This window comes from Mastigoproctus giganteus, chromosome 3 (assembly GCF_048544385.1).
Source record: "Mastigoproctus giganteus isolate SK-2022 chromosome 3, ASM4854438v1, whole genome shotgun sequence".
Lineage (NCBI taxonomy): Eukaryota > Metazoa > Arthropoda > Arachnida > Uropygi > Thelyphonidae > Mastigoproctus > Mastigoproctus giganteus.
This window is the reverse complement of record NC_143577.1, coordinates 106079940-106095538: the sequence shown is the minus strand read 5'-3', so window position 1 is coordinate 106095538 and position 15599 is coordinate 106079940. Positions and strand designations below refer to the sequence as shown.

The 15599-nt window shown below is 38.9% G+C and overlaps 1 protein-coding gene across 1 annotated transcript in view; it reads right to left on the bottom strand.

Moving 5' to 3' along the window:
- Positions 1-10761, bottom strand: part of LOC150088206 (protein spaetzle 3-like) — a 310468-nt gene extending 299707 nt beyond the window's left edge. Inside the window, exon 1 of the mRNA XM_090370624.1 lies at positions 10665-10761. The gene's annotated coding sequence lies outside the window, so the exon portion shown is untranslated. The remainder of the gene's footprint in view (positions 1-10664) is intronic.
- Between the last annotated feature and the right edge of the window lie 4838 nt (positions 10762-15599).

Sequence of the window (15599 nt, the reverse complement as noted above, 5' to 3'; positions counted from 1 at the left end):
TAGGAAACAATTTCAAATTTAGATTGGTACATGCATTCCAACGATGATCTAGGAATACGGGGACACCTATTATTCTGCAACTGGTTCTTGTTGGTTCTACAGAGCATCAGCACTTAGCATAAAATGTAAGGTACACAAGGCCTTTGCAATAGAGAAAAAAGCAACAATTATTGCATTATATAAAGTAATGATTAGGTCACATTTCGAATATTACTTGGAAGCCTCTCAAGAAGGAAGTGGCTATGTTTAAGAATAGCATAAACAGGAAGAACAGCAACAGGATTAATTACGGACAGAAAGGGGTAACTTATAAAGAAAAACCTTTAGTTGACTTTAATAATGATCGTCGTGTCAACCACCTGTATGGTTGTTGTTGTGATGAAATTTAACGACACATGGGCCGCTAGGGCCATATTGTGTCTTTCTAATGGTTAATAAGAAATATTAACTTTATTGTAATAACTATTATATTTTATGGTATATTCCTATGTTATTTAGGAAACGGTATGGTGCCAAAGCCGGCCTCCGTAGCCGAGAGTGGTCAGGAGCGGAAGTGAAACAGCACACGGTCTTTGAGCAGACGGGAGTTCAAGCCCCTGACTGCTAAATACGGTCAATCTGGCAACCCGCACTGGACCAGCGTGGCAGATTATGGTCCATTTCCCTCAACAGGAATTGTTGAGGAGGCTTCCATCCTGCTGTGGGTTGATGATGGCTGCAGTTTACTTTTTTTTTTATGGTGCCAAAGATCCTACACAACAGCCTAGCACAGCAATAGGTCTCCCAGAGAACACACGGTCAGAGGAGTTCATAAGATAGAGAATACGAGAAACAGCACCGTATTTAACAGTCGCGGGCTTGAACCCCAGTGACTCAAAGCACGTGTACTTATGCATCCTCGCACCTGACCATTTACATTACATGTACAGTCTTCTAGCCGGTCGGCTGGGTAAAAGGTGTGAAAGCAAACATTTGCTACAATAATAAACGGATTTAACAATAATAATAATAGAATACACAACCTGGTAAATAACAATGGTTGCACATAAGATATACAGTGAGAAATTTACAAAAAAAAAAATACGATGATGTAATTTTTTGGTAAAATAAGCCAGTTACAGTTGTAAATATCAGCTTAGAATTTAACTGCACATCAGGTTAAATCTCCCTCAAATCACAGTCTTTTGTCATTCATTACGACCCGCCAACAGTTTGTCCACAAAGTTCGTCTTTGTTTGGGTTTTTCATGTGGGTTTTGAAGCGGAGAAGAATCTCAACACGGAAGAGAAAAATCAAGGTTACTTAGTCTTCCAACAATTCTCTCGGTTGCATGGATTTTACTGGGGATATATGAGAGTGCTGACTGTGAGGTAAATTAGATCTGGCGGGGGAGGTTAGTCTTGATGTGGATTATGAAACAGATTTATGTTGCTGGAAGCATGGCCGTGCAAAAAAATTGACTGGAGGAACAGTTTCGGAACTGAATATGAGGGTAGATTTTTCTTTTGCTTCCTATATATTTTATTGTTATTGTTATTGTTATTTGGTTTTTAGGAGCATTAGCAACTAAGGCCATATTGCTCCGGGATATGCGGTGGCCATTCCTTGACCTTTCCGCATCCTCCGTATTTGGTGGTGACGGACTCGAACCCCGGTCTAATCAAGAAGCGTGTGCTACGCACTGCTGCTCCTTCCCACCTGGCTACGGAGGCGCCTATATATTTTATCTTTACAAACATTGAACGGATTTATATGTAGGTTATATCTCGAAGCTTTGGTAAGAAAGTCTTATTAGAGCCGCTTTATTTAGTTTTATATGCATAGGTATACAACATCCGTTAGCGATAGTTCCTCTAGGAAGAATTGGTAACATACTTGATACAAATCAGATACGGCTATCTGCTTCATGATTAACTTAGAAACACTAAGTAGATGAATAGAAGATTCATAATTTCTATACCTGAGTAAAGTATGGTTTTTGAAATGGTGAGGGATGTTCGGTAATTCGATTAAGCCATCTCGTCATCCAGTATCCTATACTCAAGGCCTTCTTAGTGTTGTTTGCGGGACACCTGACTATATCATGGGTGCCTAAACACGTATGGAAACCAGACAGCATAGGTATGGGATGGCATTATCTGCCATGGGTTCCATTAGGCAAGAGCTGGTAGGAGTCAATCAGTACTTGGCCCTGACAAAGAAATGTATGAATAAAAGCCCCTCATCTCACGTCATCCCTAAATCCGTTTGACGTCAGATTTTTTCATCCTTTGGTCCACTAATTAAAATTGTGTCACTTCGCTTTATTTTTTAATGTCTATAAAAGTCATTTCAGCCGATTTCGCAAAATTAAAGGATAATCCTACATGAAGATATTTGCTTACAATTGCAACCTTTTGAATAGTCACAGTTGAAATACCTGCATTTCCGACATTGCCAATCCTCCCCATGCATAAGCATATATGAACAGTACATTGATCTTCTTCACCGTGAAGAAATTTCTGAAGAAAAGGCGTTACAAAATCTTTAGTTCATAAATTTCCTTACTGCAATGTATCCAAGAATCCTTGATTTGCCAACCTCATATTAAAAATAAAATCTATCTCGTCGATTAAGCTCCGGTCCGGTTTTCAGAGGTTTTTCTAAGTACGGATGGCAATCATCTGTGAGGTTGCCAAGTTGTATCGAAACGAGTTCTTCAAAGGTTAATTCCATGTGATGACGACTGTTTGAACAAAACGAGTTATCTTTAGGAAGTAACCTATAAATAAATCACCTTTTTAACATATTAATAAATAATCTCCTTTAAATAGATTAAATAAATCTTTAGGGAAAGGTTTAAATAAACCTTTAATTAAATAATTTCTGAACGTATTCATTGTGGTGTGGCTATTGCGAAAAAAATTAACTCTGTAACGAATAGTTCTCATGTTTCATTGTTTCCATCTTTATGTACGTTTTATTGGAACGTTTGAAACGATTCACAAATGCAAGTTAGAATTAATAATACCGAGAGCACATTATTATTGTTTCTGAATAATGAATCCGTCCGTTATAAACCAAAGCAACGATTCAACTTTTTCATAATCGAACATCGATTTACGATTTTATGTTTAACAATATATGATACTGTTTTTCTTTAATTCTACATTTTCCCAAAGCAAGATACAGATACCAGAGTATGGTATCTGTACATGGTTTGGTTTGTGCTCTAACGATGACTTGTTTGTGGGATGAAAAATCTCAGCGAAAATCCTTACTCCTATAACTGAAACATTCCCTCTTCATCAGGAATTCGAATCCACATAATCGAAATTATAACGTCGGTAAAAATCAAAATTCCTTGAACTTGTAGGAACTAACTTCTGCCAAGATTTTTTATTTTTGCATTAGATCGAGGCTAACGTATAAAACAGCAGTATGATATAAGTATGGTCAACTTTAGATGAAATTTCAGGGCTCATTTTCTTCTTTTTCGTTAATTTCCTAAGAAAATGCCATTTATTAAATTAATATAATCATTATAATTACGGTTAATTTCAAATTATATTTTGTACCCTCCTCCCATTGTAAATTTTTACAAAAGGCCCAGATCGAAGGCTCACTTATTTCGAACTATCAATGCGAACTTCATACTTGATTTTACGCATACCAACTGTATGTTCGTGAGTTGAACTTTTCCTCTTTGATTACAAAGAAACGTGAGAGGCCATCAGCGCTCGCGCAATTTATTACTATTATTTTTATTCAAATATAACAACCACATCAAACCTGTTTAGAAACGTGCCATGTAGAAATAAATTTGTTTATTTTGTTTTCTTTCTTTCCCTCTCTTCCTAAGCCTCCTTAGTAATTCTTGGAACAGTCCGTTTTGACAAGCGGGTAAACACGTTAATAACTTACAGTTATGGGTTACAACACCTGTAGCAACAAGCCGCGTTCATTCACACACAAGTCTGGACAACAGCGATATATATTCTCATTCGGTCAGTTACCTGTAACTTTCTTATGCAAACGGTGGTGTCTTAACTTAGAATAAGCAAATAAATTCAACTAATAACCAAAACAAGAAATTATTACGTACACTAGATGGCAGCACGCAACATGCATCGAAGAAATAGAATCTAATGTAACAGTTTTGATAACTGATAGGCAACAAAGCAAAAAATGTTTCACAGAAACAGTTAATACAAGCACAATTGTTTGCTATGTGGATTTAGAGGAACAAAAGGTAGCAAACGCATACAGAACGTAGCATGGCTTAGTGGAAATCTCTGAAACTCGTGCGGTATTTGAAGCTTAAATATTTGCAAATTTTCACGTTTTTGCACATGCTGTAATCAAAGATAAACAGTAATTTATGATTTTGATTGTAAATAATATTTTTTTTTAATATTATTAAAATTGCATCGTGTAACTCTCTCTGTCTAATGAATAGCTACTGGAATGTTAAAATTTTTTTGCGCACGCAGAATCATTACATACTAGTGATTATTATGATGTTTTGAGCAATTATATACTTTTTTTTTTTACTTTCTTCTCTATTCCTACTGGGCTTTCAAAAAGTGCACTGCTTACTGGATTGTATTTAATGGATATGCTGAATAATTGATTACTTACTATGGTAGTTTCAAGGATAGCCGTAAGATGGCACCACCATACACTAGTACTAATACACAACTCGAACGCTCTAAATCTAAGCCAGTGGTTCTCAGACGGAACTATCAGCGATTCCCCCCCACCACCACCCCCGGTATTTTTTGAAATGTAAAAAATGGTTTTCTGCGAAACTGGGAATTTATTATTATTAGCCATATAGTGCAAGGAAGCCTAAGGCTTTTGCTGCACCAGCAAAAAAAAAAAAAAAAATTAATTCCCGAGTTAACCTGAGACAGAGAGAGTCAGAAGTAGAAAGGAATCACCAAGAAAGAGAAGAATGATGATAATAAGCTAAATTTTTCCCACTGGATTTACTTTAACATTTTTAATGCAATGCATACATTGAAATTTTTATCATTATTGAGACATATCACTTATTATTTATTACATTTGAATAACATATTTTTAAAATTGGAAATAGCATGCAGTTTCTTGTTCTTTATTATTATTATTAATTTTTTTTTTTTTTTTTGTCCTCGCCTTTTTCCCCATTATATATATATATGAGGTCAGCGTTTTTACTGTTTTAGTTTGAAATATTTTACGGCCGGATGCCCTTCCTGACGCCAACCCTCACCCTTTATCCGGGCTGGGGATATGCGGTGGTCATTCCCTGACCTACCGCATCCTCCGTCTTTGGTGGTCACGGCCTGGAACCCCAGTCTAATCAAGAAGCACTGCTGCTCCAGCCCACCTGGCTACGGAGGCGTCTAGAGTTTCTTGTTCTTTACATATGGAGATGATTTGAAATTTTTTTGTTACACCTAAAGAAGTTTCTTGTTCTTTAGATGCAACAAAAAATTTCAAATCATCTGCATATGTAATGAATTGTTCACAGTTTTCAGCTAAAAATGGAGCTAGTGCCATTGCGAAGAAGTTGGTGACAGTACGCCCCCCCCCCCTTGGGGTACTCCCCTGGAGATACGGTAAGTTACTGTTTGCTTTCCGTTAATTACGATAACATGTCTTACTTGCAAGGTGTTTTTTCGCAATGTTAGTCAGAACGCTTAAGATGCTTCCTGTAATGAGGAAATACTCCTTCAGGATTATTGTCATAGCTGGGATAGAGATGTTGTCGAAGGCTGCTGCTACAGATAAGAAAATTACAGCTAACTGTTGTTTATTATTTAATGCTCGCTGTATCCGTAGTAGTGTCTCCATTAAATTTGCAAAGTCAATCTTCGCGGAAGCACAGAGTGAAAGTATTCTGGCCTGTCCCCAAAGCAGTGCAATCCTAAACAGTGGTGTTTAGGATTGCTTTTCAAATATTTTTTGTAGAGAGCATCCGATTGCGATGGGCCTGAAATCTTTACTGATTGTTTTTATATAGACTGGTGTTCAAAGAAAGTGCATCACCCATGAATTTCACATTTCTAACCCTTTTTCGCAATGGTACGTTACATGGATGAGTAGCATCACAAATAGAAATATAAACAAAAGATATTTATTCATAGTTAAGGGCTAAGTAATATTTGACTGGTGCTCTCAAAAGGCGCCTGACCCTGCCAATAGAAGGCAAATACCGAAAGCCAATATAATATTAATCCTTACGGATGTTAATATGATGATGTTTATATAATGATAATACTGTATGCCCTGTGAATATCAGTGATATTATTAAATATGAGTTTAAAAAATATATTCCAAAATGAGCATTTGCAACCTTTATATAACAATTATGGCTGAAATGTTATCAGAAGCCCTCAGTTTGCTTCAGTTTATCATTTTAAATGGAAAACAAAATGAAAAGTTCACCAGGTGCAAACTAATATTTAGTTGAACCGCCTCTGGTCCTGATGACAGCAGCACACCGTCGAGGCATTGACAAGATCAATTTCTGAAAATAACAAACTGATAGTTCGAGGTTCCAAACACGAATTATGAAGTTCACGAAGGATCTTTGGTTTCTTTCTGGCAATTGCACATTCCACACGATGCCAACAGTTCTCTATAGGATTTAGGTCCGGGCTGGTTCCTGGCCAGCTAAGTTGTAATAGAACGTTCTTCCAACTCACCTGTAACAAATGTAAACACATTACTGTCATGCCATGCTCCTTACACCAAATTAATCGGGCCTTCATTTTTTGTGTGAGGAGGGGCTTCTTCTTAGGACGACGGGCTACAAGTCTATTTTTGAAGAGGCGTCTTCTGACTGTTACTGCACTTGCCACCACTCCTGTTTGTTCTTTCCATTCTCTTTTCAGCTCAGACGAAAAAGCTTTACGGTTTTTAAGGCATAAGCGCTTCAAAACGCGGTCCTGTTTTCGCGTAGAGACTCCTTTGCATCCGGTTCCTTTTTTCCTATCAGCAAAACCAGTATTCTTGAGTTTGGAAAGAAATGTACTCACTGTCGACTGATTACAAGACACTCTATAAGCAATAAAACGGGAAAACACCCTTCCTCACGTAAAGCAACAATAGCAGTCTTTCTTCGTGGCGTCAACTGCACGTAACTCGCCATCCTGACAGAAGCAAGGAATGACTGAACATGTTTCAGAGCGTGCTTATATAGATGAAAGTAACAGCTGATGCAATATTACTGCACTTGCTACGCGTGTCAATCTTATGTGATGCAATCTGTACGAAATATTGCCTTATACTTACGTTATTCGGACGACAATTACAATTTTAAGCGGTGCACTTTCTTTGAACACCAGTGTATATAGGTTAAACAATTTTCTTTTAAAATAAACTTGTCAATTGTAGGATACAAATTCCTTAGAACAGAAAATAATTCGCTATCAATATCTATCAATTTGTGTATCGCTTTGCATTTAATTGACACTAAACTAGAAAATCCAAGTTCACAAATATAAGTACTGTAGTGGGAAAAACAATTGGGGAATTCCAAAACAACTGGGGAAAGTAGCAATCAAGGCAAAAAGCACGACTAATGCTAAGATTGACTGCATGGAAATACACACGATATGAAAATATAGGCTCTTAGAATTTATTATATTTAACTGCTTGGCCACACAGCCGTACAAAATGAGATTGACCTAGTTGCACACAAATAAATACTAATTAAAAAAAACTTTCCAGATATCTTTTCATATGTTCACACAATATGGAACAATATAGAATAGGATCGCGACCCCAAAGGGATCGCGATCCTATTGCTCCAGGCCATCAATGTTTGTCGACGCTTGCACCCTGTGTGCTAGAAAAAAATGTCGTGGGCAATATTGTTTTGTGACAATTTATTATTAGTCTAAATAATATTGTGCTTATTCATTACTGTTCTAACGTACGTTATAAATATGCTGTTCTAAAGAAATATTACACACTAAGAAAAATGTTTTGTTGGTTGAAATGATAGCGTATACAATATACGAAGTTATCCTGCATACTCTAATTCATGGTGCTATAATAAATGGTGCTTAATGAACAGTGAACTCAATTGACTGTAATCATCTACAACAAAATTCATGTTTTTCCTCTCTGGCCTGATCCATATTCCCTCATTCTGTCCTCCCCACATTTGCCTTCTTTTACTTATAGAAATCTGTGTGTGTGTGTGTGTGTGTGTTTGGTATGGGTATTTAATGGCGCACAAGCTGCTATGGCTATAGTGCACCTAATCATAGGGATGTTAAAAAAAATAATTAATATGAATCCAGTTCAAATTCATTTTAGCTCAGATACTAATCATATTCGTTCGTAATTCCAGTTTGTTTCAAAAAACCGAAAAGTTCATTGCTACTTGCCTCCTCTCCAATGATATCATTTAATATCATCGGTTTTCGTTGATTAGCCAGAGAATGAAATATTGAAGTTCGATGTTGTTCATAATGTGCCCAGTCAATCAAAATGTTTGATTGTTAGATATTCTGAGCAGTATAAACATTTGAGGAGGATCATCGTCTGTGAGTCAGATGAGTATGTCCTATTCTAATCCGTGCGAGTACCACTTCTCGCCGAAATCTCTGAACATTGTGAAATCGGCTTCCAGAAAATTATTTCAGTGCGGTGACAAAACAACTCTACCGCCAACGCAGGGGTCCGAGAAGTCGGGAGCGAGACAGCTGGTATAGTAAAGACGCCTCAGTTTCAACCTTACACAAAGATAAATACAGTATATCAGATATCCTCGCAAGGACTAGAAAAGACGCTAAAATGAGAAAAGCCACCTAACAGTTGTTAGCAACTGTTAGGTGCGAACCCATTGTTGTTTGTTATTTGGTTTTTAGGAGCATTAGCAACTAAGGCCATATTGCTCCGGGATATGCGGTGGTCATTCCTTGACCTTTCCGCATCCTCCGTATTTGGTGGTGACGGGCTCGAACCCCGGTCTAATCAAGGAGCGTGCGCTACGCACTGCTGCTCCTTCCCACCTGGCTACGGAGGCGCCTCCGCTCGAACCCGTAAAGTTCCAACGAGCAAGTGTGAAAATGCTGACCGGAAACAATGAACTATCCTTATGTAAAAGTGATTATAAAAATCTAAATCAGATTAGAAGCGGATTTACCTAACAAAATTTAATACGTTTCTTAAACGTTATTAGACACCTAATTAATTAAATTATTAATTTACAGATTAACTGCAAAGGGTCCAAAAGTAACGAATCCATTTGGTTTTCTCAGTTTTGCCTTTTTTTTTTCCACAATTGAGCACAACAATAACAATTAAAAATATACACTTTCGAAAAATTGCTGTATTTCACTATTTAAAAGTTGGCATCTACAATTGTAAAAAAATTTCTCGCGCAATAAACTTGTAAAGAGTTAATGCTAATACCATTTAAACAACAAATTTTGATATGATTCTAACCAATCGCATACACATTAACAACCATGGTAAACGTTTTCACAGCACGCATTTTCACGCGAGATGTAATGAATTTGGGAGGGGGTTGCTTTTGATAATTAGCCTCCTTGAAACAGCTTTATTTTGGAATAAAATAGTCACTTTGAGGAATGCGTTTCTGGTGTATTATCATTTAAAAAGTACAGTGTGGCGGATATGAATTTATTATTTTCTTGCATACATAGTTTTAAGTGTTCTTTAATATTCCAGTTATGAAACCGAGCAACTTATTTCCAACTTAATGAGAAATGCTTCTAATACTTCGATGTAAATGCTAAAAGCCAAGAGGCAGACAGGGCCGGAAAGCACGGGAAAGATATTTTTTATTCAGCACAGATTATTGAATTTCTCGCTCACCAACAACCTTCTTTAGGTCTTCGAGATCTATCAATAAACAGATGGTTTAGAGCAATTTATAGTAAAAGAAAAAAAAAAACCTCTCCATTTGCTTACAATTATTGAAACTTAGATGAAAATTTAAAAAATATATATATATATATAAATATATATTCAGAGGCTTAAACGAAAACAGAGGTGGAAAATGCCGTTGAAGCTACTCCACCCCTACTACTAATTCACATGACCCCACGCAACTGTATTAGTACGAGAACGTATTAGCGTTTTAATATCGTTGGTATTTACATAATGATCAAGCTGTATCCTTCATTCACTTAACTGCAACATCAGACAGTAAATACGAACACTTTTAATAAAGCTATTGAGTGAATACAATTCTAATTTCCCGAAATTATTTCCTCTTTTCGTCTATTTAGCTCAGTAACAAAGAGGTCTCTGTAATTTACTACAGAGACTCGTTGGAAGTCCAAACATAGATATTCCACAAAGTGGTGGTGAAATTCATCTATTTTATTTACATATTTAAAAATACAGCACACACAGTGGCTATGCAAGGGACCTAAGGATACGGCCCCTATTTCATTTTATAAGAACGCCAGCCAACAATAAATAAATCGAACACTGAGTTAGGTCAGAAAATCTGAGAATAAGATTATTACAAAGACGGAAGGTTAGGAAAGAGGGAGAACCTGGACTAAGTGTGCCACTTTTTAATTAGGTCCAGTTTTATCAGGTTCGGTAATGATGCCAATAAAATTGCATCATTACCTAACTTCTTTTTACTTGACTATCACTTAATATTCAATCTAAATCCTAGAGCTTATGGAAGATAACTAACTTACCGTTAAAGTCTTCTGGTGTTTTTTGTTTCTTTTTGAGCGTACATTTTGGCAACAGTCTGTGCAGTCTCAGGATAGAGTACTGCCTGCTTATTTCCACAGATTTCTCCATACTTGGAAAGTTAATTTCGACGCCATGAAAGATAAAATGTAAACCTATTTCCATTAATGACTCCACTTAAAACGCATCACAAATTACATATTTTGGACAGACACTTCTTCCATGTGTAGAACACAATGCAAATAACACCATTGAATATTACTTTCAGATAGTAAAATAAAAATGGGTAAATTAAAAATCATAATACGACATCATACATGCACCAACAACTAGTTCTACTTCCGTCTCAAATTTTTTCCATCACTTTCTAGAGGGCGTGACTAGTTCATTTCTTCAGTAGATGTCGTTAGCGTCAACATTTCCAAGATTACTCAATGTACACTGCAGTAACAGGCGCAAAACTTCGAGCCCAAAAAAAAAAGGAATTACTTAAGATCTACCCAACAAAATTCACTGGAGCGAATTTCCCACCAGATTTGAACAGTGGTTAATATCATGTTTGGAAGGACAGCCAAATTTCGATACTGAGGGAGAGGAATTCACACCCATAAAAAAAGGCATACGAGTGCGGTCCCAACTGCCTGTGCCGAGTTCTCGTTTTTTCATCAAGACACAACAATTTTTCATTTCAATAAATTTGGGAACGAAGAGCGCGATCAGAGGTATAAAATAAAATGTGACGCCTTCTCCTTATAGCAATTTTGCTTATTTTTCTAAATTTAAGAGAGGTAAAAGTGGTTTCGAGTACTAATATTAATAGTTGGTGTGAAGCTCCTGAACAGGAAGTTATTAATTTGTGTAGCTAGTTAATGAGTTGAACTTATTCAGAGAAGGGAGGCTGAGCTAGAAGATGCAGACTGATTTGGATGTCAAAGACAGTTCTGTTCTGATAAAAGTTCCCTCTGTGAGAGAACATGTGAGGGATTACATCAAAAGAAGTATATTGGGGTTTTCGCTGTGGGGAGCAACGTGTACACTGTCGCCTGAGATCGTCTATGACGGAGGGCTGGTCGGACACCTCTTTAGTGCGAAGTGATCAGTTTAATTCTGAATGATGACACGCCGTCAACCAGTGAACTGAGTGTGCACGATACAGTATCGACTGTCAGAATGGTTCAAGGACTATCAGAGATCCTATCAAAGAAGCGCTGATCTGTTTAAAGGTTGTCTCCCTAGTGCAAAAAGATAACAGATTTTTATTTTAATTAAATAAAAGGTAAAAAAAAATCAAATTATTATTTTAGGGTTGCCCGTAATTAAATACATTAACCCGTATTTGTGTCTGTAAATTGCGTATGTTCTATAGTCGATTTGTCTGTTTTGCTGGACGAAAAAAACCCAGTTACTGGGGAGAAAAACCTTGCTATCTACGCCTGAGACCGACTAACTCAGCCACGGAGTGAAAATAAATAAAAGATAAAAGAAATTGATCAACATAAATAGGGAAAAAAAACCCCATCATATTAGGGTCACCGAGAACGATTTCATTTACCTCTCTATATCGCCAACAAACTGGGTATGTTCTCTGGTCGATCTGCTTGTTTTTTTTTTCTGGATGAAAAACCTGAGTTTCCTGAGTAAAGGAAAAAAATAGCGGGAACCTTGCTGTCCATGCCTGAGATCAACTAACTCAACCACGGAGTGAAAAAAGCCCATAATAAAAGTTCCTCACGTCAGTGACGGGATGCGAACCAAGGCCTTTTCCACCTGGTGTACAGATGACGGTGATTATAGCCATGTGCTACACGCACCGTAGAAACTTACACCGATGAGCCAAAACATTATGACCACCTATCTAATATGATGTTGGACCTTCATGTGCAGACCAAACAGCTCGTACCCGGCGAGGCATGGACGCTACAATATTTCTAATGTGCCCTGTGGTATCTGGTACCAAAAGGCAACCAGCAGATCCTTTAACTCCTGTAAGGTCTGTGGTTTAGCCCAGCAGATCGGAGTTGCTGTTCAAACACAAACCACAGATGCTCGATGGGATTGATGTCTAGGGAATTTGGAGGCCAAGCCAATAACTGAAAGCCTTCCTCATGTTCCGCGAACCAGTCACGAACAATCCGCGCGGTGTGGCATGGCGCATTATCCTGCTGAAAGACGGCACCGCCAGAGGGGAAGGCCGTTCCCATGAAAGGGTGTACCTGGTCGGCAATGATGTTTAGGTATAGGTATGTTGAGAGTCTAACGACTCCTGGGATTTCTCCCATCTCCGCGTATGTTTTATGCATCGAGTGACAGTACCTTATCAAAAACCAGAGATTTTAAAAGTGTATGGATCATGTGATATGTAGTGTTGTGCCCATTATTCATTCGGTCTGTTAGCCGTCGGGCCTCTGGTGGGACCCGACGTTACCATATCCAGCCACGGGGAGGCTGACCGGATATATCATTAAGATAAATCTACTCTGGCAGGCAGGTCCTGCCACCTACTTTCCTGAGATTTCAGTGGCTAGGACCTAAGATGTAAAAGATGAACGCGGTCTATTCTGCCAATAACTTTCGAAATTTCTCTAGATGAGGGTTATGCGCTGAAAATATCAAACTTTGAGGCCTAATAGGTCGGGCAGAAATTTTGGCTTAATTAAATTTGGACGTGTGGGGCAGACGCGGTGTGAAGTGAAAGAAAGGTAGGGAGACTGAAGGCTGGGGAGGAGGAAAAGGAAGTAAGGTGCCGATAGAGTAGATGGTCCCTGCAAGCAGTGGAGCATGCCCGTGCCGCACCAGAAGGAAAATGGGAGAGGCGGGAGGACGGGGAACAAGTTCCTCTCCCCCGCCGGGGGAAGGGGTTAAAAGGTACCTCGCTACTGCAGGGTAGAGAGCGCCGCCAAATGGCCTTCTATATGTCGCAAGATGTTAACTTGACAGTGTCATCTCCAGCATTTGGGTCCAAAAGATGGGCCCTACTCCTATTATGGTGTGTCGTTTTCTTTAGGGAAGTAAAAGGGCCCTCCGTTTTGTAAAGAGCAGCTGAGGAAAGTGGGTGAAGGTCCTGTAGTTGTGCTGCTCCTGTAAAATAATGTGTTCTTTCCTGAGTAGTGAGTGGATAGTCGTGTATAGTTGTCCACGCAGGTCCTCGAAGAGATCGCACTCATGGAGGAAGTGCTCCCAGGATTTTTCTTGTCCACAGGCACAGAATGGGGTGTCTGTGAGACCAAATTCTTGTTGCTGTCTTCTAAAGGAGCCATGTCCAGTCAGTAAAAATGTGGTGTATAGTCCGGGAGCTAGCCATGCCTGGGAGAGTGGATATACCTTGCTGATATCTGGGAGGAACTTCTTGGTAATGATTCCTTTGGTGGATAAATTCCATCGGTTCTGCCAGGTGTCTTTTAGGTGTTCTGTAAGCCTTTTGTGTTGTATGGTTTTGTTGATTGCTGGGACAACAGTGAAATCCATGTGGGTTACAGCTCTTCCTTTCTAGTGTTTCCTCACAGCGCAAAACCTCTAGATCCAAGGGAAGGGATCCAGCCAGGACGTGGAACGCATGGGTGCTGACAGCGGAGCAAGCTCTGGTAGTCGTAAGTAACATGTAGCGTTGAATGGATTCAAGCTTTCTTTTGTTCACTACTGTATTTGCCTTGAGGTACCACACCCCCGCAGCATATGTCACGGCTGGGATGAAGACTGACTTATATAAGAGGGTGAATTTAGGTATAGGTATATTTGGGTCTAAGGGCTCCTGTGATTTCTCCCATCTCCGCTGTGAGTTTAGGTGAAAAAAACAAAACAAAACTATTATTTTTAGGCCATCCGAATAATGAAATTCATCTGCCGTGTTGTGTATCTTATGTCTGTTAATTGCGTGTGTTCTATGTCGATTTGTCTGTTTTGCTGGACGAAAAACCGCAGTTTCTGGGGGGGAGAAACCTTGCTATCTACGCCTGAGACCGACTAACTCAGCCACGGAATGAAAAAAGCCCATTAAAGTTCCTCGCGTCATCGACGGGATTCGAACCCGGGCCTTTTCTACCCGGTGTGGGGAGGACAGTGATACCACTGTGCTACCCGTGCAGACTGTGAGTTTCGGTCGGTGGTAAAAGTCAGAGTGCCCAGCACATGGATGATTGTATCCAGGGTGTCCCAGCAGAACATCTCCCAAAGCATGACACCGTCGCCACCGGCTTGTTTTCGTCTCACGGTGCAACCAGCACCATCACTTCCCCTGATAAACGACGCACAGGTACCTGACCGTCCACATGATGCAACAGGAAACGTGTATCGGACCAGACAACCTTCTTCCAATCACTTTATGGAACTGACGCATCTTTATAGACGCATCACAGCGAAATTTAAAAGCCTATTCTCTTGATTAACGGGGACTTAAAGCCATCCGTCCCCACTGCCCATTTTGTTCATCTAAGGGAGACATACTATAACATGCAGACACTATTCGAGGCAATTCAGCACTCATCAATGGAATATCTACAGTGACCTCAAATCATTGGTATGCCAATGAGCATGCAAGGAGAGTTTACAAATATTGTTTCCTATGCCTATGCCACAGCTGTTCTACAGCAAACATAGATGTGGGTGCATCAAAGACGCGCATCAGAGTGAGGAACGAGTACTGTGTAATACAGTATGTTTCACTGGTGGATCCAATGAAGATTTTCCTCTTCTTCTTCCACTTCTCCACATTAAATTGGCCTACTAATAGAGTTTTATGAACGCTTCGACAGGATTTCATGACTTTAGTGAGAAATTTTCAAAGATCAGCGCCGCGAAACTCACAGGGATATCTTTGTGGAGCCTAGAATCAGAGAGCTTCTGCAGGATGAAAACTTTGAAAAATTGCCTTAGAACTTAACGTATGGAAGGCTTTCAAAAAGATTTGTGGAAACTTTCTGGATAGCCAAGGTCAGCATATA